Genomic DNA, 27974 nt, shown 5'->3' with positions numbered 1-27974 from the left:
CACTACATCTTCTGGAATCTTCTTGCCTTATATAAAAAACCCCTTCCCCAGTAAGCTCAACATTCCCGCCCCCCACATTATGCTGTGTATTTGTGTATTTCATCTACCATAGAACTAAGAGTGGGGATGGCAATTTGTTGGCTCCTTAATGCCACTTTGAAACCACCACACTTGTACCTTGGTACTCATGCCAGCTGACTACAACACAGTGTACACTTCTATGCTTCTGTCATCAGAAATACCTCCTGATCACATTATTCAAAACAAAACAACTTCTCCCCTCAACTCCAACTTCTACCATCCTAGAAAACTTTGGTGTCTTTATGGGCAAGCCACCTAACACCCTCAATATACTATCCTTGGTTGCAAATACACAATGACAGATCTTGCCTCCACTCAATTTATATTCTCTCCTCCCCACTTCCAGGGATACATCCTGAATGTTATCACCACCAAGAATGGCTTCACATCCAATATCATAACTGCAAATATCCCATTCTCTGCCTCAGCTGCCTCCCCTCCTGTGCTCTGAGTATCCTCAGTTATACACACCTGCTCTTCAAACTCTTTGAGTCCTCCAGCTCCTGGATCTTCATCTACCCACAGTCCATTAGCTTTTCCCAAAACAGACTACAAGTAGTTGACATCTGAACTAGTGTCTCACCAGCACCCTCAAATTCATTCATGTCTCTCTGTATATTGCACTCACCTGGCAAACTCCCAGTACAGGATCAATGCTATCTTGGCATCTAGAAGGCTGAACTTTCCTAAGTAAATTGTTCTAACCATTCATATTCCTCAGTGACTTCAGTGAGCAGAGGCCACCTGCAGACCACTGATGGGCATGTGCCATGAGTGAGAATAATTCTTTGTTTTTTAAGCCACTGGGATTCTGAGGTTGTTTGTTATCACAGCATAGCCCAGTTTATCCTGACCAGTTCAACCTCTTTCTTTCTGTTTACATTTGGGCTTATGTGATACCCTCACTGTCAAATTCAGAAAGAAATAAAGATTCAAATGGCCACGAAGTAGTGTTCTTCTCCTGGAAAATGTTTCTAATAATTCTATTTGTCCCGTGTTTTTCTCTGGTTTCTCTCTTTACATTTCCAATGTCAGTGAAGGTGTTCACTGGGGGAATTGAGAAGAAATGAATGTAAAGATGAAAAAGAGCAAGTAAATGGCAATTTGTCAGCACCCTCCAAAATGATGTTACCTTGGAAAATACATAAGACTAGACCATAAAGCCTATGGAGAGGCAATGTAAGTAGGATCTATATTCAATGGAAACTGTATCTTTACATTCTACCTGAGTATAGCCAGACAAAATATCCTTTGCACTGCTGCAACTACTTCTATTTATTGGCTCATCAGGGTCCATAAAATGCACCATTAACCATATAAACCCAGCCATCCTATATTTCCCTGCCTCCACTCTATATGGCAATATTCATAGTTCCCCTTCACTCTCTCATCATTCTGCTTTTACCCTATTATTCTTCTGCATTGGAATGCCTCCTCACCTATCAAAATCCTATCTATCCTTCAAGACCCAGCAAGAATGCCATCAACTTTGTGAGGCATTCCCTGACTCCACAAATAAACTATGTTCTCTTCCTCCATAATATCTGATAGCCCATTGCATACCAAATTTTATTCTGCTTTGTACTATAATTATACACCTTCTTTCTTCATCTTCCAGGTATTCCAACTAGACTGTATTACAAGCCCCCAAACACTCATGACATAGCAGAGCATCTGGTATGCAGGAGGTGCTCAATAAAAATTTCCACTGAATAGAATCCAAAAATAAAGAACTCAAGCCAGGAAAAATATCTTCAAAGGACAACCTTGTTTATCACTTTAGATTTCTGTTTGCCTGCATTCAGCAACTCTGTATTCAAGCCCAAAAATTATTTATACATATTCTTGGTCCTCTATAAAAAAACAGTGGGAGTGTTCATTTCCAGAAAATAAAGTTTTTTTAAAGACTATGGCAAAAAACAAAACAAAAAAAACCAGCACAATGCTGGCAAAGTTCTTGTCACATGTTTTGACTAAATATGTCCTGAACAAATGGCCATTTTAAAAACCACTTAAATTAATCTTTCCCCCAGACCTTAGGTATGAAAATAGCAAGTTGCAAAAGCTTCGTGGATGAAACAACATTTGTGGTCCCTGAACTTCAAACTAAGAAGCTACAAAAACTGTCCTAATCCAAGCCTTGGGTTAGAAGCCAGGCAGAATAATACTTGAAAATTACTAAGAACAGATTGTAAATGTTCTCATTACAAAAAATAATAAGCGTGTGAGGTTATAGATATGTTAGTTAGCTTTATTTAACCATTTCACAATGAAGACATGTATCAAAACAACACATTTTGAACCATAAATACATATAATTTTTATTTGCCAACTATGCCTTAGTAAAAATAAATAAATGCATTTGTAAAAACTAAAGTGGCAGGGACACCTCATAAGTAATAAATATGTTTAATCATGAAAAACATTCAGGCAGCAGAGCAGAAAGAGCACAGCCTTTTATGTAGGACAGACCCAGATTTGAGCCTCAGTTCCATCATTTGATATTTAGGTAATCCTAAACAAATTTCTTAGCCTTTGTGAACCTCAATTGTCTCACTAGAAAAATAAAGATAATAATAACTTTCTTTAATAATGATTGAACTACTACAAAAGGAAGCACCTGGCACAAAGTAGGCTCATAATCAGTTACAGTTATTAGATCTGTGACACATCCTAAGAAATTGTTTGTGGCCTTTTAAGCATCACATAGTGATTGTTTATAAGGTTTGATTTGGCAGGAGATACCACTTACTGGGCACCTCCTGTGTGCCTGGTGTGTTTTACATTTGTAGACCAGTGTTACAGTGACTGAGGGCATACACTCTGCTATCAAACTACAGGGATTCACATTCCAGCCCCATCACATAGTAGCTGTGTGACTTGGGGAAAGTTATTTAACTTCTCTCCTTATGTCTGGCATCTTAGTCCATTTGTGTTGCTGTAAAGAATACCTGAAGCTGGGTAATTTATAAAGAAAAGAGGTTTGTTCCATGGGCTGTATAAGCACGGCGCCAGCATCTGCTTCTGGGAGGGTGTCGGGCTGCCTCTACTCACTGTGGAAGGTGAAGCAGAGCCGGCATATGCAGAGATCACATGGCAAAAGAGGAAGCAAAAGAGACAGGGGGGAGATGCCAGACTCTTTTGAACAACCAGCTCTCAAAGGAACAAATTGAGTGAGAACTCACTCATTACTGTGAGGGGGGCACCAAGCTATTTCATGAGGGATCTGCCCCCATGACCCCAACACCTCCCATTAGGTCAACATTGGGGATCAAATTTCAACATTAGATTTGGAAGGGTCAAACAAACCAAACTATAGCATCTGTTTTTTTTACCTGCAAAATGGAAATAATAGTTTCTAACTCACAGGACTGTTATAAAGATTAAATGGTACAGGGTGTATAAATTATTTATCACCAGCATATAGCATGTGCACAATGAATGCTAGCTAATGTTTGATTATTATTTCCATTTTACAAATTAGGAACCTCAGTCTCAAAAAAGGTAAGTAGTAGTTTATCCCAGGTCATATAGCTAGTCATGCTTTAACTTTGTTTTCAAATCCAGAGCTGCCTGATTCCAAAGTCTGTGCTTGTTTACTAAACCATCTCCTCTTCTGTTATGTATGTACCAGCTAAAAATCCTTATTTTTTCTTTTGGTCACTATGACAATTAGCTAATGACAGTCTACAAGACATCAAGGAGGGGCTAAGGAATAAAAGGCAGCTATCAGGTCTAAAATGAACATGTGTTGCTTTATTTCTTCTTTATAGTCTCCATACCAGTATACCATATTTCCATTAGAAGTTATATTATTAGGAAAATTCTTGAATGTTCTTGCTTCAAACATCAGTACATATTTGCATTCTCTTACACTGGGAAGGAGGAGAGTGGTAGGAAGATGTCAGCTGGAAGGTAGTTCTGGCTAAGAGTTGGAGGAAAAGGGAAGAAGGAAAGAAAAAAAATAGGTTATCAATGGTAAACATAGTGACAGTCAAAACTTTATGAACCAAATAGAATTTCCACAGGCCTAATGGTCAACGAGAATTATTTACCAAGCTGCTAGGTGCAATATGCTCTAAAAATGGGCTGGGGATTCTGGCAAAAATGATAGGTTTTGTGATTTTATTTTTCCCCTCTTCTGTCTTGCACTATGTTACATCCCAATTGTCTTCCAAAACTAAGCACTTGCATGGTCAATGGAAATTTAGACACATTAGAAACATAGATTATCAAACTTTTGCTAAAAAGCCCAGGTCTTTCTAGATATTTGTAGATAGACACATAGCCTATGATAAAGAATATACATTCTGTTTAGGTTCATATTCCAGATCCACCACATATTAACCCATGTGATAATCCAAGCTGTTTTGTGTTAAGATTTTTACTTCTTGCACAGAACCACACATTCAGAGCTAGAAAACTTTTTGAGAGTGCAAAGTGATGACTACTGCAAATGTGTAGTAGAAAACTACATAAGTATAAATAATCAACCTAAATTCCCCTTGCCTCTAACATTTTCTCACAACACTAAAAAGTCCAGGAACCTTCTTTTCTTAATGGTGGCGCCAGTTCAACCACAATCTGGAAGGTATTGGTTTCATGAAGTACAATGCGGAAGATCAGAATAAAAGGGCAGTATGAGGGAACACGACAGCATGGGTCTTTGTGGTCTACAGATTTAGTTGCTCATACAAGAACCTAGGAGAGGGAAACCCCCACAAGATTAGTCACTTCATTTTGTGTTACAGAACTAAATTTAGGTTAACAAAGCATTTGCCAACAAAGGAGATGGGAGAATGGCAGCATTCACTCGCTCTGTACTGAAAAAACAAATGTGGGATTTGTGGGCTGACTAATGTCCTGGGATTAACTGGGCAGTCAGCCAAATTCTGGGACTTTTGATGAAAAGACAGCAATTCCACACTTTCCTTCATGGAAAGTGCTCCATGGGAGTATTGATGTCCACAAGGGCAGCCTGAGCCCTCAACTTGCCTTAAAGATTCACACTTATTCAGCCACAGTGTATTCTCGATGCTTTTGTAATTAAAAACCTAGATCAAGTGATAGAAGTTGAATTCCTTCTTTTTGAGAAGTGTTAGATAGATTTGTCATCAATCTCCTTTTAGAAATATATTATCTACTGGGCGCGGTAGCTCACGCCTGTAATCTTAGCACTCTGGGAAGCCAAGATGGAAGCATTGCTCAAGTGTAGGAGTTCAAGACCAGCCTTAGCCAGAGTGAGACCCAGTCTCTACTAAAACTAGAAAAATTAGCCACGCCTGTAGTCCCAGCTACTCAGGAGGCTGGGCAGGGAGATCACTTGAGCCCAGGAGTTGGAGGTAGCAGTGAGCTATCATGATGCCACTACACACTACCTGGGGCAACAGAATGAGACTGTGTCTCCAAAAACTGATATTATTAGTGTCCTTTGTAAAATACTAATTACCCTGAAATATAAAATGTGACTCTTCCCATTCGTTCATTTCATTTCATTTATTAAATGCCTACTGTACTCTAGGGACCAGGTAGGGCTGTGTGGATAAAAACAGTGACTGAGTCAAACACAGTTAATTTCCTCAGGAAAACCCCAGGCCAGCCTTAATAATTCCAAGGTCACTGAACAAATTAATAAAATGCTTATAAAATTTGTAATTTTTTGGTGGGAGAGGAAATAAGTCTTTCAAATTAAGGTCACAATATAATTTGTAAGGAAGTCAGAAATAAGAATAAGGGATTTCCCTTTATCTGGCCACCAGGGTCCCCTACCATGTTGTGAAGACCACAGCTATCATTTAACCCCAGACTAATGTAGATTTTATTACAAACTACAGGTAGTGAAATGTTAAGGGCTGTTTCAAAGGATCTTCACTCACTCAAGAAAAACTTCCCAGCAGCAGCTGATGCAATCTCCTTTAAAGGCTGGCTTATCTATCCATATGAAAAACATATATAGTATATGCAGGCTGAAAACAAAATCCCTGGAGTGTTTCAATGTGAGTACAATATAATCTAGAGGGAGAAACTTCACTGTAAAAACTTACATAAAGGAAGCATTTTTGGAGGTCTCCACAGAAATCTCCAACCTTCCTTGAAATTTGGGGTCTTCTTTAGTATTCACCTGCACCAAGCTTTCATACTCCCCTATATGAAGACTTGATCTTCATGACTTATAAACTAACCCTCCAGAATAAGTCATCAGTTCCAGTAGGAGGAGGCTGCCAAACTGCAAATACAGAGAATTAGTTTTAAGAGGCATTGTATGTATTAATAACTGCCTTAAGAGGGAAATTCAGGTAGATTAGCAGAGATTTTTAAGAAAGCCCTTTCGAAAAACCTGTAAACTGTCAAGGAGTCTTGGATTTATGAAATCATCAAATAAAGACCAAGTTTAACATATTTATGTTATTCTTGAAAGCATAAATAATAGTATTACAAAAGCAAGGCTTGGAAAAGGAGCTTACCTCCAGTTTAATTACTGTGAAGAGCAGAGAATTGAAAGAAAAAGTTATAGACAAGTGGGAAAAGAGCTATTCAGGTTTTTAAAATAGGGAAAGAAAACCTGAGATTGGGATTGGATGATAAGCAGGTAGCAGAAGCTGTAAAAAGTCTCTTTCGCCCTCAGCTTGGGTGTGCCCCTTAAAGGAGCAAGATGAAGTGCGCAGCCCACAAACCAGAGGAAGGCCTGCACAGGAAGTGGAGAGGAAAATACAGAGCTGTGGACTCTGAAACAGGATAAAGCCAGTCCATATGAGGTTCATGAAAACCAAGTAGACAATACAAGCATCCAAGTGTTTCCTTGTGTCATTAACTCAAGACCACATTCTGATTTCAAACACCACGGAACCAAGATGGAAGAGCTGCAAAAACAGGGGCCGTTTTTTAAAACCTGTCTTTGCTGTTTGCTTGTCAGAGACAATAGGACTCCTTGAACACTGTGCAGGGCAAACACTGGGTTCCACTGAGGTGAACTATAATATTTGAAGGGCAGTATCAGATTCCCCAGCAAAATTAGATACGCAGGTAGACTTGACAAGTAGCATGAACTCGCATAAAGAGCTTCCCTAGACAGTGCCAAAGAATTAGGTGCCAAAACCACCTGAGGTGGTTGTTAGAAAACAGTTACTGCCTCCAACTGTCTTACTACAGACTCTTCACCGCCAGAACACTGCTGCAGCAGAATCCAGCCAAAGCAATCTTTGCTCCTATAGGAAGTATTCACCACGAGCTCTTGCTATCATCCCTGCCATTTACAAAGTGTTTAGACAGGGCAGTGACAGCAATTCCTGTTGTCAATTAAGGAGAAATTGCCCAGTACGATTTTAACTTTTAACTGGATTTCAGCCATGCTGCTTCAAAACACTCCTCTCCTTTGGTTACCTTTCAGCTGGGATTTCTTTGGCAGCCAAGTTACAGCACATTTCACTTCCACAGCTAGCAGAGCAGTACAGAGGACGAAAAACTGGAAATGGGTCAGAACACCCCAGTTCTATCTCTAACCAACTGCAAGGCCTTTGACCAAACCAGGTTGCTTCTCTGTGTTCCCTTTTCCTTCAACTGTAAAATAAGAAAATGTAAAAGCTAGCTCACAGAGTTATAGAGAAAGTTATAGAGAAAGTCATAGGAAAAGAGAGATGAGCTAAATGCTACAGAAGACATGTGTGTATGTGTACAGTACATACATATAATTTTTTAATGTTTTCTAACACCTAAAAGTAAAATGTAGATTTGGTAATTACCTGGTTAAATGCTGTGGACAATCTGGATATTTTAGAACAAAAATGCATCCCTTGGTTTGAAGGGAAAAGATATCATCTAAATTGTTCAGACCATTTTTCTTCTGCAAGTCCTAGCCGTGGAGTGTCAATGAGACTAGCTTTTATTATAGCTAGAAGGCCAGAGAAAATATTTTGAGGAAAAAGAATTAATAGCCACTGATTATTAAATGTTTATTATGTGCTGGCCCATCTATGAAGCATTTTATAGACATTATTTTGCTTCTTCTTCATTACAATCCTGTAAAATATGTATTATTTAACATTATATGTGATGCCTTAAGTGTATAAACAAACTTATTGTTGGAACTGAGATTCCAACTCAGGTCTGTCATAGTCTTTGATCTCAGTCAGAGCCACACTAGCTCTCTGAAGAAAGTCATTTTTCCCTTCTGCTTCTACCCCAGCCTGTAGCATCCTTCTTTGCTGTTAAAAGTTGGCCCATGTGGTCTGGCTGGTGTGTGGGCCAGTCCCCGTGTGGCCCCTTGTGTAAGAGCAGATGATTACAGAGGGGTGACACAGAAGAAGCACTGTGAGGAAAGAGTCTAAAAGCAGAGGGTAAAAGAAGCTCCATGAAGAAAGCATCTTTGGGACTTACACTCAGTTTTAAAGGCCTGCATTTCTTTGGTAAATGCCACAGAGGTTTGTGTTCAGGCAGAACAGGAAGAACTTTTCCTACACTCTCCAGACATTCTGTTTAGACTAAAACTATTCTTTAGATGTGGCAATGAACTGCTCGGGAACTTTTATTCAATTAGGGTTCATGTCTAAAAGGTTGTTGTTTCCAGTCCTCCACCTGTTACCTCAGATGGTTTCTTTGGTGTCAGATACATTCCAAACAGATCTCTCCAGTTTTGTTCTAGAAAGCAGTACTGACTTGGGAAAGGTTTCTAATATGCTCAATCATAATGCTTGAACCTTAAAAGAGTCACATAGCAAGGTGGTTCCAAATTCTATTCATTTGACTTACTTTCTCTCTCACATGGATTGGTGACTCCTTATATCTTATGAAATTATAAAAGAAAAAGACCTTAAAAAAAGGAATTAAAGATATTTAACTTAAAAGGACCTGAGAATGAGCTATGTATGACTCCAAGAAAAGTGTATATGCAAATGTATAAAAATGTATTGCAAAACCAAAAAATCTAATGAAAAGCATTAACTACCAGACTAGCCTCAAGAACAGGCTATTCCATGCAATTCAATGGAAATTATTCCACTGGAATTATGTGAAAGAGAAAGTGAGCATTTGTTGAGACAGGCAGGATCAGGAGAGAGAGGTCAGCATGACGAGGAGCTCTGGCTGGTATGAGCACTTGACTGGCTCTCTCTAGAGCCTACCCCAGCTGAGAGGTTTCATACCAGCATCAACCTTAGAGACATTCACTGCTGCTACTGGCTGCCTGATCAATGGGATCAGGACAGAAAGACATTTACAGAATGACAGTGACAAGCTAGTTGTTGACAAAATTCAGCTCTAAAATATACTCTATTACTTACATCATCCTTAGGGTTTCCAACTCAATGTTTTCTCTTCCAGTGTCTAACCACAGCAAAGTTGGATTGTAAAATCTCCTTAAAGAAAAAATATTTAGGAAGGAGTTAGATAGTTCTATATTCTTTGTTATTAATTAGCTATGTCTCAATATATGTATAACATCTTTATAAAATGATGTCAGGAATTTTGTGTACAGCAGTATGAACTTGAGCTATAAGAATCATAATAATAACATATGAAAAAGATACCTGCACTTGTATGTTTATTGCAGCACTATTCACAGTAGCAAAGATATAGAATCAATCTAAAAGTCCATCAATGGATGACTGGATAAAGAAAATGTGGCATGTATACCATGGAATACTACTCAGCCATAAAAAGAATGACATCATGTCTTTTGTAGCAAAACAGATGAAAACTGGAGGCCATTATCTTAAGTCAAATAGCTCAGAAACAGAAAGTCAAATACCATATGTTCTCACTTAAATAATGTGTACACATGGACACTGAGAATGGACTAATAGACATTGGAGACTCAGGAGGGATGGAGGGGGGTATGGAATGAGAAATTACCTAATGGGCACTATATTCACTAATCAGGTGACGATTACACAAAAAGCCCAGACTTTACCACTACCCAATATGTCCATGTAACAAAACTGCACGTATACCCCATAAATCTATAAAAATAATAAAAAAGAAAAGAAACAAAAAATCATCATAATATATTTTAGCATTTTTAATGTAGTATAGTGTTATAGATTACTTACTTCATAGTTTTTGCTTGGTTAATCTATTAGAAGTGCTAAATTCTTCAGCTCACTAGTTCTTGGAAGCATGGAGTTGCCAACAGTAGTGAACGGGGTACAATGCCCAAGCTGAAATTAAATCACAGAGATAACTGCTTCTTTCTCACCAGTTTACCAGCATCTACCCTCTAAAACTTGTAAGGATGAAATATTTATATCAGCAAATAAATGGATGCAAAGAATCAGTCTCTCCTTTATACATGTTGCTGCAACAATATACATATACATAGCTTTAGGGCTTGAGAAAAACTATTGGGTACATAAAAAATAAAGAAAATAGAGGAAAAAGAAAAGGAAGGGTGAGAAGAACAGAGCAGAGCTTGGACAAAGACAGGAGATGCAAAGATTCCATTTGTTTTGTCTTTATTGGCGTCATGGGTTTACTTGCATTACATCTTTATTATAACTCTCAAAATGATTTAGATCACCTTCATTTTTCAGAAAAATAAATCGGGGCTCAAAGAAGTGAAGCAGGCTACATTACTAAAAAGTGGCGATCACAGGATTTGATCTTGTATCTCTGTGATTTTAAAAATCCCTATTCTCTTTCATTGTATCTCATTACCTGTCTCTTCAAGGGAATGCTCCTTTGATGTGTGCTTTTCAGTTCTGTAAGCACAGATAACAACATATCTGGTGGCAAAAAAACAAAAGTCTTTTATTTGATCTCTGCCATTGAAGCAGAATGAGGCTCATTTTTCTCATCCAAAGGAAAACTAGATGTAAGAGAAAGAAGAGGCAGATGTTAATCTTGTGATTTGGTTAGGAAATAAACATAGCAGATATTTCCTAATCCCTCATCATAGACCCTTTTATCACCTTGGCTAGTGTGTGGAGTAGGGAGATCGAATACCCATACTCAATAAATACAATGCAATAGTTCCACCTTTCAATTCTTGTACAGATGCCTGGTTTAAAACCTCTGCACCACATCATCCTGCCTTTTTTCTCTCTTGAAGCGGCTATCTATACACCGTCAAGTCTCTCTATGTAACAGGCTCAGCAGTTCCTTAGAGGACAGGCAGGCAGCTCAATGGTAAAGTACATGGGTTCAAATTCTGGTTTCGCCATTGATGTGGCCTTGGAAAAGTAAATTATTTTACTTTTCTTTCTGTGGTTTCTCAATATCTAAAATGATGATTTATTGTTATAACTTATTTCGTGGAGTTGCTGTTAAAATCAAACAAAATGATATGCATAAAGTTCCTAGCATAATGCCTAAAACATAATGGAAGTCAGTACGTCTTTCTTGAATTACTGCTATGATCTAGCTGATAAACTGTCAAGTAGACAAATTACAGTACTTTGACGTAGCTTTAAGGTCTAGGGAATCATTCTGATGGCTTCCAGTTGCTACTGAGAAGTTTAATTGGAGCAAAGGAAGCTGTTCAAAGAAGATGAGAGGTTTTTCAAAAAATCTGAGCTATTCAGGTTGTCCTGAATTTTGTTCTTATGTTCTAAGTCCGGAGCAAACAAAACTGCTGCCCATTTAAGGTTTAGTACTAAAATAGCCAATGAACTTGTTTTAGATCCAATTTGTAATATGTAGCGTGATATTATATTATTGTGTGTACATATAAAATATTGTTTAATGAATGTGCATGCTGATTTATGAGCATTTAAAGAGCATGGGTCACAATCTTGAGCAATTTACATCATAGTAGACTCTTGCAGTAATACTTCTTCGCTTTTATAACATATTGCTAAGTCTATACAGTGTATCTAACACCAAGTTTTTGGTAAAGAATACAACCCCCAAGGGTAACTTTAGACATTTTTTTTTTCTTTTTTGTTTTTAAAGACAGGGTCTCACAATGTTGCCCGGGCTGGCCTTGAACTCCTTGGCTCAAGCAATCCTTCTGCCTCAGCCTGCCAAATACCTGTGTCTACAGGCATGCACCACCATGCCTGACTAATTTTAGACTTTAAACAATCTACTTTTTGACCTGCGTTGCGGCAAAAAAGCATGGGCAGCCTATGTATTCCACCACTTCCCCCCATCAGCACCATGATTACCACCACTACCCAACAAATTACTATTGCCCCAACCTATTCTGTTTCCTAAGCAATGATGGTTTGAAAAAACTTGATTAATTTAGCGAAGCTAAGCTATTTGTATATTTTCTGAGATAATATCGTACATTATCATTAATAATAAATACCTGTCCCAAAAAGCAAGTTATAAGGATTATAGTGATGGTACTCTGGATAAGACTACCAGAGAATTCTAATCCCACTTCCACCACCAATTAGCAGTGTGAAGTTGAGTCAAGTAACTTCTCTACGCCTCAATTTCTACATCTAAAAAATCTAAACAGATTCAAAACAATGACTATTTCATTAGATTAGATTAGATATGGTGGTTAGTGTTAAAAGTCTTATGTATAATAGACTCTCAACAGAGAGTACCTATTCTATGCTAGAACACATGCAATTCATTTCTACCTTAAAATCCTACTCATATTTCCCCTTATCCTATTTTGAAAAAAAATCTACTTATTTTTCCTTTTTAATCTTTTTCCTACTGTATTGTATTTGTAAAACCAAATCATTTGCGGAGGGAAACTAGATATTAAGAAAAATACACACATACTCAAATAAAAGAAAAATATTCGCCTCAAACAAAAAAAAAAGTTCTAAAATAAGCATTGATCTTATGAAATATATGTCTGGTGAAAACGGATCATTTAGTACTTTCTAACTTGAATACAGAGTGGTGTCCCTGTTCTCAGGACAGGATCAAGAATCCTAGGAAACATACTCAGGCACTCTTTGCCTTCAAATCTCTTTTCCCAGCCAAGATGAAAAATGTGGGTTAAACATTTCCTCTCTAACTGACTCATTTGGCAGAAAAAGAAGTCCAGATGCCAAGAGGAATAGAAAAAAACTGGAGGGGAAAGAGACACAGGAAGGAGGGGGAGGTAAGAGAAGCATGTCATATTTCATCAAGCTATAAAAAACCAATCCAGAGGATTAAAAGGATGTATTGGCCTTCATAGGTAAAAACCAGGCTCTTAAAAGATAAACACTTCTTAAAGTGAGCTTCACACCAAAGAATATTAATAACTAATTTTTTTACAGAACATAATTCAATTATTTACAGGATAATAAGAAAAAATATATATCAACTTATACATGAAAGCCAAGGGTGAAACCTCCAAAGCATTCGCACTAAGTATACTAACAGATCCAAAGCTACATTTTCATCAGATTACTGTGAAAAATAATCAGAGCAATCATTTGATAATTCAATCATAGAAAATATCTAGCACATTTTAATCTTTTTCTAAGCATTTTAAAATCTTTAGCTAATTTTTTCTATAATAATTGCTAAAGATAAATGATCTCCTACAGCTCTTGTCATTTATGTAAATGTCCAATGAAAATATGTAATCAACATAATATAGACACATTTAGATTTGTCATCTGTCTTATTTTGACCATTCTCAAATATATTGTGTATGCCCAGAATACATAAAAGTGACAATGGACAGCATATAGTTCCAGCTCTTTTAAGTCTTTATTACTCACCAAAGTATCTCTCTAATACACTGTCTTTAACACTTTTATATGGAAGGTGAACAATGGAATGCTAAATGAGGTTTAAGGATCTGGACAGTTTATGCCAACTAAGAATTAAAAGGTAGGTTTATGGCTTATATTCTACCATTTAGTTAGTCAAAAAGCAATTATTCAGCACCAACTAAATACAAGACACTGCCAAAAATGTAGGGTGAAAAACAAATGAAGCATGGGTTGTACTTGGAGTTCCCCATATACTACAAGCGATACTGAGGTACATAAATAAAAACAAGTGCATATCACAAACCTTATGATGGAGATGCCGATTATAGAAACACAGGAAAACTTTTCCTAATTATTGCTAGGCTTCGAATTTTTTCCTCTGTAAAGTGAAGAAGCTGTCTTAGGTCCATTAGTTCCCTTCTAATGCTAATATTTTATGATAATATTTATTTCACTATTTTCTTAGCAGAGAGCTGGAAGATTTTCACTCTTTATAAGTTAGGCACTTGTGCCAGACAATGCGATGGCTTTTGAGCAAATACCTTAATTCAGAGGGGACAAAGATATTCTTACTGCTTAGTCACTGTGGAAACAGAAAATTTCAATTTGCTTGAAAAAAATAAAATGTATTTTCATCTTACTTCTCCTGCATGATCCTGGTAAAAGAAGATTCTGCATTCCTAGAATGGGTACGATTGGCACTAACATCATTTTTCTTGGCTTACTATTTTGCTTGACTAACAATATATACGATTTTGAAATGTTAATCTGCCACCATTGTACTCCAATTTTTATAAAATAATCAGGTGTGAAATTTCAGCTAACTAAGGAAAAAGAATACTAAAAAATAACAACTATCATGTGTTAGTTATATCTGCCCCAGCAAAATAAAGTTTTACTTCCACTGTCCCTTCTTTCCTGTCCTTTGCCTCATATTTCTGTGATATGCATGCCTGTGAGAGTTGTCATGAATATAAAATAAGATAAAGTTAAATGACACATATAAGATCCTCAATAACTAATAGCTCTCTTACCATTATATGGTATCATTATTTCTGCATCTATTTGCTTCTGCCATTCCTCACTCTCAAAGGGGGGTCTTATAGGTAGAGCTTCCCAAGGTATCATATGTATAGTACTGAGGGCAAGATTTGGGATGTATATAGACAAAAAAAGAAACATATATTTATTAGTCACATATTTAAATATTAAAGTGTATTTGAAAATTTTATAACTAGCATATCAACCTAGTGATTTAACAAATATTGTTATTATTAGAAAAATTTAATTAAGTAAAAGATAGCATATTTTCCTTAACAGTACAGGTGTTATGTGAATAGCAAAAATCATGAAGATGCTACATGAATAATTGAAGTTTGGGAAACAATGAACTAAAGCATAGAAAACTGTTTTTACAACCTAAGGAGTGTGGAAGTAGTGTGACATTTTGAAAGAGGCAAATTTCTCACCTACTAGATTATAAATTCCTTGAGGGCAAACACAGTCTCCACCTAGGTCAATATATTAACATGTGCCCAACAACGGAAAGCTGCATAGATTTGAGGAAAATCAAAATAGCATATGTGTGTGTATGTGTTTGTGAATAGTTTTTTTTTTTGTTTCGGCATATTATGGGGGTACAGATTTTAAGGTTTCAATAAATGCCCTTTTCCCGCCTCCCCCCACAAGTCTGAATCTCCAGAATGACCATCCCCCAGATGGTGCACATCTCACTCATTATGTATGTATATACCTGCCCCCCTCCCCTCTCCCACCTGCCCAATGTGAATAGTTTTTGATGGAGAAGAAATACCTTATAAATGCAGTGAAAGTAAAAAAGCCTTAAACTATAATTCATACCTTTTCAACATCATAGATTTCTTACTGTAGAGAAAAATCTATGAATATGAGACAGGTTTTACCAGAGTTTAAAATTCATGGAGAAAATACCTCTCAAATTACTAATAAATGTGGGAGAATTTTAGCTGATCACTCTCATAACATCGGAAAAGTTAAAGCACATAGTAACACTCAATACATTTTTGTCCAATTAGTAATTGATATGGATATCATATTCTAGAAATAACCCAAAGCTTCATAACCAAATAAAATGTGGAGCTGATATCCCCTTACAATTCTGAGGGTGGGGAAGAGGAGCTAAAAACAAAAACAAACAGATGGAATTACAATCCCTGTATACACCGTGTTTTAACAGTGTTACAATGGCAGCCTACTAATAGAAATGTCATAAAACTTGTGACTAGATTTTCAAAACATGATACTTTTCATGGCCATGGCAACACATAACTCAGTCATGTACATTAATTGACAAGGAGAATTTAAGCGTAGTCATTCTTGTGTGACATAAGAATTCAGGAGACTTTTGCAGAAGCAAAAGGGCTTTTTGAGAAGTAAATTCAATAATATCTGTTTTGCTTTCTTTAACATAATATGGCCAAGATTAGTATTATGGTTCTTTTTTTTTTTTTATCTTACTACTGACTCTGAGAACTTGGGAGACAAAAATCTGAAGATACCCAAAGATGATATGAATGGAGCCCCCTTGGAGTGGTATTTCCATAGCACCTCAGTGGTGGCCATGGGGCAAGATAAAGTCTGGGTACTCCCAACTTCACAGTGAAACCGACAAACTTATCTTTGTGCATTCATTAATTTTATGTGTTGAAATGCATAAATACATTTCTATGCCATCCCCTTCTAAAGAGCATTTGTGCACTGTCTGCTTTTCAAAGACAGAAATAACAAGGATTTGAACTACTGAGCTCTGTGAATTGTAACATTTTTCAATGAATACTATAATTATTTGTCTATAGGCCCTGGAAGTCAGGAAGTGTCTAGTTCACTATTATATCTCTAATCCCTGGGTCAGTGCCTGAAACATTGTCAGTATTTGATAAATATTTGTTGAATGAATTAATGAATTTTTGAATAAATATTTCAGCCCCTAAAGAGTTGGTAAAAGAAGGGAGTTAAGAAAGAGAATTTCTGAAACCCAAAGTCAGGCTGGGTTTCATGGCCTCTTCTGTCTACCAAGACCAGTAATGAATGAGCCAGCAGTGATCTCACCTGTAGAACCTGCTGGGCTAGTCCATCAACAAGTGAGGTGAGTCTGTCAACTTATATAAAACACAGTAAACTTGGCTAATAGATTCCCAGCACAGTGTGACTGCTTTCTCCATCCAAATTCGCCCTGGTAAGCTAGATCTAATTATTCACCATGGAATTAGGCCAATTACACTGAGATTGTGGTATGTTGAGAAATACAAAGTTTACCTGCCCACAAATAAAAGCACAAGGATCAGGGCCACTCCCTGTTGCTTCTGAGTGATTTCTAAATTTTTTTTCAAAACAAAAACAGTTGCTCTGGAGTTTGTGAGCTTTCTTCTCAAAAAGAAGTAATTACAAGTCAAATTGATTCAGTTTTTTAGTGTAAAGTGTCTTGAAACATCTTTATTAAAATAATTTAAGTTTACAGAAAAATAATATCTAGAATCTAAATAAAATACAGCACCCTTTATTAATCATCAAAAAATATGTTAGGCCAGGCAAGGTGGCTCACACTTGTAATCCTAGCACTTTGGGAGGCCAAGGCAGGAGGATCACTTAAAGCGAGGAGTTCAAGACCAGCCTGAGCAAGAACGAGAACCCTGTCTCTACAAAAAATAAAAAAGAATTAGAAGGGCATAGTGGCAAACACCTGTAGTCCCAGCTACTCAGGAGGCTGAGGCAGAAGGACCGACTGAGCCCAAGAGTTCAAGGTTGCAGTGAGCTATGATGAGGACACTGCACTTCCAGCCTGGGCAACAGAGCAAGACTCTATCTCCAAAAAAAAAAAAAAAAAGTTAGGTGCAAAGAAAGATACAAAATAAATAAGATATAGTTTCTAGTGATTTTTCACTCAGATATCAACTAAGGAAGTCCAAAGCCCTAAGAAAGTATTACTTTTCATCTTTCTGCATTAGATTCATATGTTCATGTAGTAGAACTACACAAAGTTTAATGTTCCTTTTTAAGCAAATTTTCCCAGTAAACAAAAATTGTCCTGGGGTCATAATGTTTGTGAGACGTTTTCAAGAAGCTTTCTGGATAAAGTGGGGCAAAATCCTCTCCATAAACAAACTAGGGTTTCACTGGAGTTTTCTTCACTCAGAGTAGTGGCTCTGAGTGAAGCAGTGGCTCAGAGTAGGATCTCAACAGCTAGACAATTTCCACAGTGCATTTCATTTCTGTTCACCTTGTACACAACTCTTAAAGACTACATTTATTGAAGAGGTTAAGGTGTATGTGCAGCATTTTGCTCTCCTCACCACCTCAGATCGTCTTTAATTTTTCTCTCTTTTCTTTTCCTCCCAGCACACCTCTTCTCTCTGTTGCATGTGAGGACACCACTTTGCGGCATGACTTTTCTTTATGCCATCCATGAACCTCTCTGGTGCATTTGTTTTCTGTTTTCATGGGAATTTTTGCTTTGGCAGATATTTAGTGAGAGAGAGGGAGTAGTATGAAACCACAGGGGTAATTAAGAAAAATCAGATAAATCAAAGCTGATTCTACAGGCAGGGAAAAATGACAGAAAGAATGCTGGATTGGCCCGGGCGTGGTGGCTCACGCCTGTAATCTTAGCACTCCCCGGAGGCCGAGGCAGGTGGATCGCTCAAGGTTAGGAGTTCGAAACCAGCCTGAGCAAGTGCGAGACCCTCTCTCTACTAAAAATAGAAAGAAATTAATTGGCCAACTACAAATACATAGAAAAAATTAGCCGGGCATGGTGGCGCATGCCTGTAGTCCCAGCTACTCAGGAGGCTGAGGCAGGAGGATCTCTTGAGCCCAGGAGATTGAGGTTGCTGTGAGCTAGGCTGACGCCACGGCACTCACTCTAGCCTGGGCAACAAAGTGAGACTCTGTCTCAACAAAAAAAAGAATGCTGGATTGAAATCAGAACACCTAGAGATCCATTCTGACACCAAAGCTTATCTGTAGCCTGAGGTCAGGGAATCTCTTGAGTATTTAAGTTTCCTCCTTGAGCACTGACTGTGTCTACCTGACAGAAACATTGATAAGATCAAATCAGTGTGCACAAGAGATTTGTGTTGCATTAGTTTATAAATTGTATATCTCAGTATTCATGTGATTGTAGTGGTTGAGATAGACACCCAGCTGGAGAGAGACATTCGTGCACACCCACTGTCTTCAGCCTTCGGTTTACTCTTGCCTGAACTGGACTAACTCAGGGATATTAGGGATTTCATTTACCAGAACACAGAATCCACACATGAGAACAATCCTACAATCTCTAGTGTACCCTGCATAGTTGCTTGGGTTCATAAAACTTCTCCCAGCCTGCTTTACTGACAGTCCGATGTTGGCCATGATCTCCTTCTCAACCCCAAATCACCACCCACACCTCTAGCTATTTATTGTCTGGTTGTCTGTGAACATCTGGATTGGACTAGAATTGAGTGGAGTGAGTATACTTTGGAGTCAGATTGACTTGGGTTCAAACACTGGCACTATAGTGAAATTTCTGTGACACCATGAACTTGTCATTTAATTTCTCTGAGGCCTCATTTCCAAATTCATATTGAGAAGGCACTAATATCCACAGAGTAGGATGCTAATGAGGAATAAGATCGATGACACATGATCATAGAATCTTGCCTGATCATTACAGTTAGAAAGGTATAATAGTTTGCTAGGGCTGCTGTACAAAGTACCACAAACTGAGTGGCTCAAAAACAGAAGTTTATTGTCTCACAGTCCCTGAGGCTACAAATCTGAGATGGAGGGCAGGACCAGGCTCTCCCTCAAGGCTCTAGGGAAAGATCTATTGAAGATCTTTCCCCTTGCTTCTGGTAATTTCATGGCTTGTGATAGCATAACTCCAGTCTTCAGATACAGTTCTTCCTGTGCATGTCTCTATGGCCAAAATTCTCCTTTTTATAAGACATCAGTCATACTGGATTAGGGGCTAATCCTACTCCAGCCAGACCTCATCTTAACTAATTATATCTGCAAGAACTCAATTTTCAAATAAGGTCACATTCTGAGGTAATAGGGGTTAGGACTTCAACATGTGAATTTTGAGGGGACACATGTGGCCCATAACAAATGGAGTGGGAAAATTTTGAGGGCCTGAAGATTTGGTGAAGTTCATTCAGAAGCTAAGAGGTCAGAAAAACCATGCAATGTGCCATACCTAATTGTTCAGTCACCTCTTTCTACAATCTGGTTTTTTAAGAGACTATATGAATTACCCAACTATCTACCATAACCTGCCATTCCACTTTGATTGTGGTGACTTATATTTCCTAATTCAAAAAATGTAGAAAATAGTGCTGGCCTATAGCCTCAAAAGATTAAACCAGCACTGCCACTCACACAAATGTTAAAATACAGATTAAACAAATGTTGCGCCATTAACGTATAGCCAAAACAGTGACAGAGTATTTGTAAATATGGAGAGTTGACTCTTGTTGCCACATGAAGGTAATTAGGACAAGAGCCAAAATAAAAATCATACTAGTTTCATAATGGCAGGCCTCCTGGAGGGATTTCAGGTGGTTCTAGCAGAGAGAGAACATGGGAAGCTCAGCGGAGGTTAAGCTGCTAAGATGACCTGGCCTCCTCTGAGTGAGGTATTAATGATTCTAGTTCCACTGGGTAACAAAGTCTAAAGCTTTAGATCCCCTTTTAATGACACTTAGCCTTGACAAATTATGTGTGGTTTTAAGTTTTTGTTATTTTAAATATTGTTGATGCATCATTTTCTAGAATCATTTGGCAAAAAAAAAAAATGTCTAAATCTAATTGAGGATAAATATTGATAAGGGAAAGAATCCATGTCATTATTGGAAATTTCCTCAGACAAATGAATGTCAGCATTTCTTTCCAAAGAAGTTAGCATTTCCCCTTCAAAATGTTCAAGTAGACAATAAAATCACTATTTCTTGAAAACTTACTATGCATAAACTATGCCAGATACTGCTTGTAATACAAAAGGAGGAAAATAATTTTTTTAACTTTAAAAATGATTGAAATATAACAAATGGTATAAGAACTATATATATATATAGTCTATGTATATAGACTATATATATAGAGAGAGAGACTATATATATATTTAGTATATATATAGTATATATATAGTCTCTATATATAGACTATATATATATTGTCTTTATCAAATGGTGGATTTATTCTAGAAATTATCTCTGTCACATTTTTAATGACAAAATTGTTGGCCTCCATCACTAATCTATTATCTTGCGAGTTCCTTTTTAGAAGGAATTATATCTTGTCCATATCCAACTTGTTTCTTAAAGATCAAAAAAGAAAAATTAAAGGGATAAGATGAATAAAATAGAATAGTTTTATTATAGCCCAACAGGTACCTGTAATATCTGTCCCAAATATGGATATTTAGAATTATCCAGATATTTTTGTTATACTCTCTTAAAAATAAACATTTTTAAAGAAAGGCAACTGAGAAATTAAAGTAAGATATACTTTGTGGTTTCTTCAAGCTCATAGCTCTTGAACAGATTTATCAAACCTGCACTGGCACAATAATTAAGCCTAGTAGATAATCATTTTTTGAATAATTAAATGAGTAAATAATTAAATGAAAAAATGAATGAATTCTACTCGAGTAACTTGGAGAAAAGTTGAATTTCACATCTCTCCTCTAGGTGGCAAACTCAGACCTCCTACGATGTATTGAATTTCCTGTCTCCTTGAAAATTGACATACAAAAATTGCATTAAACAAAATTCATAGTTTTATGTCTGTTATAGTGTAGAAGTAAGCAATTATAACAACACTTTCTCCCAAAAATGCTCCCTTTATTTTTGCATCTTTAAGCTTCTTGTCAAGAACATTGTTTATAGAAAGCCATTATGAAATATGATTGGGTAAGTACTATCAAGAAATAGAATTGTGCAAGAGACTTTTCAAAGCACTTGTGCAAGACTGCTTTGAGTATTTTCAGTTTTTCTTGGCCTACCCTTAGGAAAATAGTGTTTTGCCCGAAGTTCGTTATTATGCTCTTAGGATATTCATTTTTCTCTAAATATGAAAATAAAAAATTCAGCCAGGCGTGGTGGCTCATGCCTGTAATCTTAGCTCTTTGGGAGGCCGAGGTGGGCGGATTGCTCTGAGCACAGGAGTTCGAAACCAGCCTGAGCAAGAGTGAGACCCCGTCTCTACTATAAATAGAAAGAAAATAATTGGACAACTAATATATACAGAAAAAATTAGCCAGGCACGGTGGCACATGCCTATAGTCTCAGCTACTCAGGAGGCTGAGGCAGAAGGATCACTTGAGCCCAGGAGTTTGAGGTTGCTGTGAGCTAGGCTGATGCCACGGCACTCACTAGCCTGGGCAATAAAGCGAGACTCTGTCTCAAAAAAATAAAAAGAAGGCCGGGCGCGGTGGCTCACGCCTGTAATCCTAGCACTCTGGGAGGCCAAGGCAGGCGGATTGCTCAAGGTCAAGAGTTCAAAACCAGCCTGAGCAAGAGCAAGACCCCGTCTCTACTATAAATAGAAAGAAATTAATTGGCCAACTAATATATATAGAAAAAAATTAGCCGGGCATGGTGGTGCATGCCTGTAGTCCTAGCTACTCGGGAGGCTGAGGCAGTAGGATTGCTTGAGCCTAGGAGTTTGAGGTTGCTGTGAGCTAGGCTGATGCCACGGCACTCACTCTAGCCTGGACAACAAAGTGAGACTCTGTCTCAAAAAAAAATAAAAAAATAAAAAATAAATAAATAAAAATAAAAAGAAAGAAAAGAAAAAATTCTACTAAGCATTTTTTAAATTATTTATTTATTTAAACTAAGCCCCAGATATATATTTTTTCAGATTCACTTGTGACAGCAACAGATAAAATTGAGTAAGAGTCGAATATATTTTGAATTGAATATGGAACAATCAAATGAGATAAATTATTCCAAATACTTTTCTTTAATTTCCCTTCAAACCAGGAGATAAGTTCCCTGAATGATTTAAATAATGCCCCCCAATCTCCACTTCCCTTTGTGGTGACATAGTCTACATTTTCTTATACAGGAAATATGACTGGAAAATGTCTTTAAGTGTCATGAAAGCTGAAGAGCTAAGCTAAAATTAAGCAAAGCTAAAATTAATCTAAGAGCACACCAAACAGGAACAGCAAGAATTGAAGATGTCTGTCCTGTTTCCAAAAGTGAGGGAAGGAGATAAGTAAAAAGAACAATGACATGTTATAGCCCAAGAGCTAAAATTAAATGTGTGTAAACAATTCCTGTTGAAACTAGAAGCCAACGTAGATTACGCAAACCAGGTAGAGTCCTGCCAAAACATGCCAGGATGAAAGTCACCTGCACTGAGGCATGGCCAGTGCTGGAGGTGAAGTTCACACAGGAAAACCACAAAGGTCTCCAAACTTGCGTGGCAGCTATTAAACTCTACTATACGACAAATGTACCTAAAGTACTGTATAATATATGTACCTAAAACCCATATTTCTTCTTTATCCCACCCAAAAAGTTGAAAGTAAATTGCTCAGACACAGGAATCCAAATGAGAATTTCTAGCTCATGTATAATTATTTCTCTAACACACATTTCTGGAGCATCTCCTCTGGGCCAGGCCCTGTACTGAATAATACCAAGAAGAGTAAGGCATGGTCCCTGCCCTTAAAAGAGTGAGGAAACCAGACATGTACACAAATAATTACATGAAAGTAATAAAAGGAGGAGGGGAGAAAGAAAGCACAACGCCAAGCTGGTACACTGCTGTGAGGGTGTGGAGGAGCCACCTTTCAATCCCATCCCACAGTTGGATTAGTGGCAACTTGTTCGACCAGAATCCAACCATGGTATTGGTTTTTGCTGGATTTCAAATTAAACCTACACAACTGGATCTCTAATGCAAGTAAGCCATGAAAATAGACATGAGATATATATGAATATCTATAATACCTCTCCAAAGGTATTTTAGGCTTGGTTCAAAAGATCATTCTCAAAGGTATGCATGAATCCAGAGGAGTTATAATAGAAAACACCACCCCCTGGGCCCATGGGCGCGGTGGCTCATGCCTGTAATCCTAGCACTCTGGGAGACTAAGGTGGAAGGATTGCTTGAGCTCAGGAGTTAGAGACCAGCCTGAGCAAGAGCGAGACCCTGACTCTAATAAAAATAGAAAAATTAGGCACTCGCCTGTTGTCCCAGCTACTCGGGAGGCTGAAGCAAGAGGATCACTTGAGCTCAGGAGTTTAAGGTTGCTGTGAGTTGCGATGATGCCACTGCACTCTACCGAAGGCAACAGAGTGAGAATCTGTCAAAAAAAAAAAAAGAGAGAAAGAAAGAAAGAAAGAAAGAAAGAAAGAAAGAAAGAAAGAAAGAAAGAAAGAAAGAAAGAAAGAAAGAAAGAAAGAAAGAAGAGGGGAGGGGAGAGGAGGGGAGGGGAGGGGAGGGGAGGGGAGGGGAGGGGAGGGGAGGGGAGGGAAGGGAAGGGAAGGGAAGGGAAGGGAAGGGAAGGGAAGGGAAGGGAAGGGAAGGGAAGGGAAGGGAAGGGAAGGGAAGGGAAGGGAAGGGAAGGGAAGGGAAGGGAAGGGAAGGGAAGAGAAGAGAAGAGAAGAGAAGAGAAGAGAAGAGAAGAGAAGAGAAGAGAAGAGAAGAGAAGAGAAGAGAAGAGAAGAGAAGAGAAGAGAAGGAAAATACCACCCGTTAAAAGGACACATGACTCCTAACTTTGTCATGATGAGGCAACTATTATATAAACCTTTTTAAGTAAACTAAGAAACAAGCTAAATATACATTAAATTATAGAATACCTCATAATTTTAAAAGAATGAGGTAACTCTAGCATAGAAACATCTCTGCATGCATGTAAGTGGGAAAAAAGATAGCCAGGAAGAAACAATGTGGGCTATAGACTAACCTTGTTATTTGATGCAACTTAAACACTATTATGTTTCCAGAATTATAATGATTTAAAGTGAATATTTTATTATTTTGGGGGGTGCTCGGATTGTCTATTTTACCTATGAAAAAAAATTTTTGTCCTGTAGTATTATCCAAATGTGCAGTGTGTGAAGACTTTTAATGTTATCCCTAAGCAGTCACTATTGACTGCTTTAGGCTTTTTCTCAGTAGACACCTTTGCATTACCTTCATGTCTAAAGACTTGAATCTAATTAGCCCTTGCACACTATAATTTCAATACAAAAATAGAAAAGTGAATTTTGACCCAAGTTTTGTTATTAAATGAATTTCTTGCCTCGAACCAGCCCAAGGCAGATCTGTTATCATATTTGTCTTTACTCTTCATTATAAGAAAGGAGAGAAAGGGAAAAGGAAGAGTGGGGAAGGGGCTCAAGAAAACAGAAGAGGAAGGACTGACCCTCCCCTCCAATAGCAGGAATGGAAAGTTGTCTGTTAACTGTAGCCCTTATATTTATGGTTAAGACAATATCCCAGGCTTTGTTCTAGGACTTCTTCATTGAAATCAGCACAATTTCCTCCTACAGTCAAAAAGTTGTCTTAAAGTAAGTCCTTGTCTATAATGACTCAGGACCCTCTCATGTGATCACGGCCTTCTCCCCTTCTAGGAAAATCTGTAATGATGAAAAGCCAGAGTCTCACTTCTGTGAGCCGAACTCATCTCTAGAAATGAGGCAGAATGCCACAGAGGGAAAGCCGGTGTGGCATATACAGGATGTGGGGCCCAGCTCAGCAGTTCAAATCACCCAGTGACCTTTCACAAAGAAGGCAAAGACAAATACATAGAAAAGCAGCCACTACATTGGTGCCAATGCTCCACAAGTAGAACAGGTGCATCCAGCCCCTCCTGGTGCCACAGACCAGGCACACCCAGACTTTCCCACTCACAAGGCTACCAGGGCTGGTCTGAATTCATGTCAATAGAAGCTTATTGCTGTGGGGATAGAGGAGAACCATGTTTGATGTCAATCAACATATTCACAATTACCTGACAAGGAAAATAAAGAAGCAAAGCAAACATATGCACCCTTATCTATATAATTTCCTTGACAAGTACTCAAAGTAGAGAAACAAGAACTGAGAGGGAATAGTATTAATTCAATAAGTATGAAACATAGGCCGGGCGCGGTGGCTCACGCCTGTAATCCCAGCACTCTGGGAGGCCGAGGCGGGAGGAGCGCTCAAGGTCAGGAGTTCGAAACCAGCCTGAGCAAGAGCGAGACCCCCGTCTCTACTATAAATAGAAAGAAATTAATTGGCCAACTAATAGATACAGAATAAATTAGCCAGGCATGGTGGTGCATGCCTGTAGTCCCAGCTACTTGGGAGGCTGAGGCAGGAGGATCACTTGAGCCCAGGAGTTTGAGGTTGCTGTGAGCGAGGCTGACGCCACGGCACTCACTCTAGCCTGGGCAACAGTGTGACTCTGTCTCAAAAAAAAAAGAAAAAAAAAAAATAAGTATGAAACAAGCACCAACAATTGCTAAGCAATTTTCTATTTCCAGTAGAGCTAGAACTTCAATGATGAATCACCAAAACAGTTCCAGCTGCCCTCAACAGCACTTCTTGGTTTACTGTAAATATTAATACATTAGTTAGACAACAAACAACCTAAAAAATCCTAAGAGAAATTTTAAAATAATACAGTAATGATAATTATTATAGTTATATTTGTTAGGTACCTATACCAAACTGTAGGGCCAGTTTGATATATTTAGCTACATAGCTTAACCTTCATAACAGTCTTGTGAAGTAAGTTTTCTTATCCTCATTATATATATAAGGAAACTACATCAAACCTAAATTAAATTGTATCCCCAAGAATACCTAGCTAGAATAGCAGAGCCATAATCAAACTCCACTTGAATCCCTTCCATTATGCAATAGCAAACTATGACCCTTGTATCAAATCTATCCTGCTGCCTAGTTTTTATTCTAAAAAATTATATGGGAACACAGATGTTCACTCATGTATTATCTATGGCTGCTTCTGTGCTACAACAGCAAAGTTGAGTAGTTGTGGAAACCACATGGCCCACAAAGGCAAAGCAGTATATTATCTGGCCCCCTAGAGAAAAAGTTTGCCAACCTCTGCATTGCAGTATGCCATTAAGGATTTTTAAAAGGTTGAGTATAATAAATATTTCCACAGAATTTTAAAATTATAAGAAATGGAAGTTCACTGCAATCAATGTCTTTGTTAACAGCTACCTTAAGACATTTTGCCCATGTATAGAGCCTCCTCTCACCCCTTAAAAACTGAGCTGGAAAAATAATATTTTTGTTTCAGAACAGAAGAATTTGAATTTTATTGACTAATTCCTTCATCTCCTCCATCCTACCTCCAGCTTCTTCTCACCTCAATTTCTCCTGTGATGTCTCCCCAAAGCAGGCACCTAAGAGAGAAAGTCAGAGAGGAACACAATGAAAAAGTAATGCTATAGCTTCATGGAACTTTTATTCCATTTTCAGACTTTGACCACCTATCATAGAGTCATTCTGAAGAAAGAACATGCTCAATCTCAGGATTTAATTAGTTTAGGCTTGTCAGATTGATGCAAGCCTCAGTGCATCAATATTCTATAAACTAGAATAGTAGAATTTTAATATCAAGTTACAACCAATCAAGAACCAGGTAGCAACAGAGAAGAAGCTTCCCTTGCCTATTCTATATTAACTCATGTTCAACAGGATCTGGTTTAAGGCCACAACTGTATCCTATTCACCAGCTTCCACATATTCATTAATTTCATGTCTTTTATCAAAGCTTTAACTTTGATAGAAAAAAGCACAGATTGATGAGTCAAGCATACTTGGGTTCAAACGCTGATTTGGCCACTTACTAAAGTCTTAGGAAAGTCAGTAAAGCACTTTAAGCCTGAGTTTAATATAAATAAAATAGAGACAATTGTTGGTTAAGTGTAAAGAAACACACATTCAGTGCCTAACAAAGGATCTGGTACATAGGAGGCACTCTGTCAATACATGGCAAACACTGATGTTGTTCTTACAAGACAGGTGAAACTGTAGCACCTCAGTCTCCTCCTGGACCACAGTCAGCAGGTGTTGATTGTTGGAGGAAGTAGCATCTCACCACTCAAGTATAGATGATAATCTGCTGGCTGCCTACTGCATAGGTAAAGAATTTCTACCTAAGAAAACTAACTTTTAACTTTCTACTCGAGTCTTCTACCAGTTGCGAAGTTGCAACTAATTGTTATTATATGTTATGCTTTATGGTCAGCCTTGTGTTTAATTATGATGTTTTATTGGAGACAC

At 37.8% G+C, this 27974-nt stretch overlaps 1 long non-coding RNA gene across 2 annotated transcripts; it reads right to left on the bottom strand.

The window, feature by feature from the left end:
- Nucleotides 1–64: 64 nt before the first annotated feature.
- LOC105874195 (uncharacterized) lies at nucleotides 65–13503 on the bottom strand. Of its 2 annotated transcripts, XR_001155399.2 has the most exons (5): nucleotides 10729–13503; nucleotides 10125–10232; nucleotides 9357–9431; nucleotides 6126–6307; nucleotides 65–4006 (listed from the first exon to the last, which is right to left on the bottom strand). It is a non-coding gene; the product is annotated as an uncharacterized LOC105874195 (long non-coding RNA). The 2 variants fall into 2 exon arrangements; XR_012922104.1 differs by having other exon boundaries at nucleotides 10125–13500.
- Between the last annotated feature and the right edge of the window lie 14471 nt (nucleotides 13504–27974).

This window comes from Microcebus murinus, chromosome 12, assembly GCF_040939455.1.
Source record: "Microcebus murinus isolate Inina chromosome 12, M.murinus_Inina_mat1.0, whole genome shotgun sequence".
NCBI lineage: Eukaryota > Metazoa > Chordata > Mammalia > Primates > Cheirogaleidae > Microcebus > Microcebus murinus.
The sequence above is the reverse complement of the archived record's forward strand: the minus strand, read 5'-3'. Positions and strand labels throughout refer to the sequence as shown.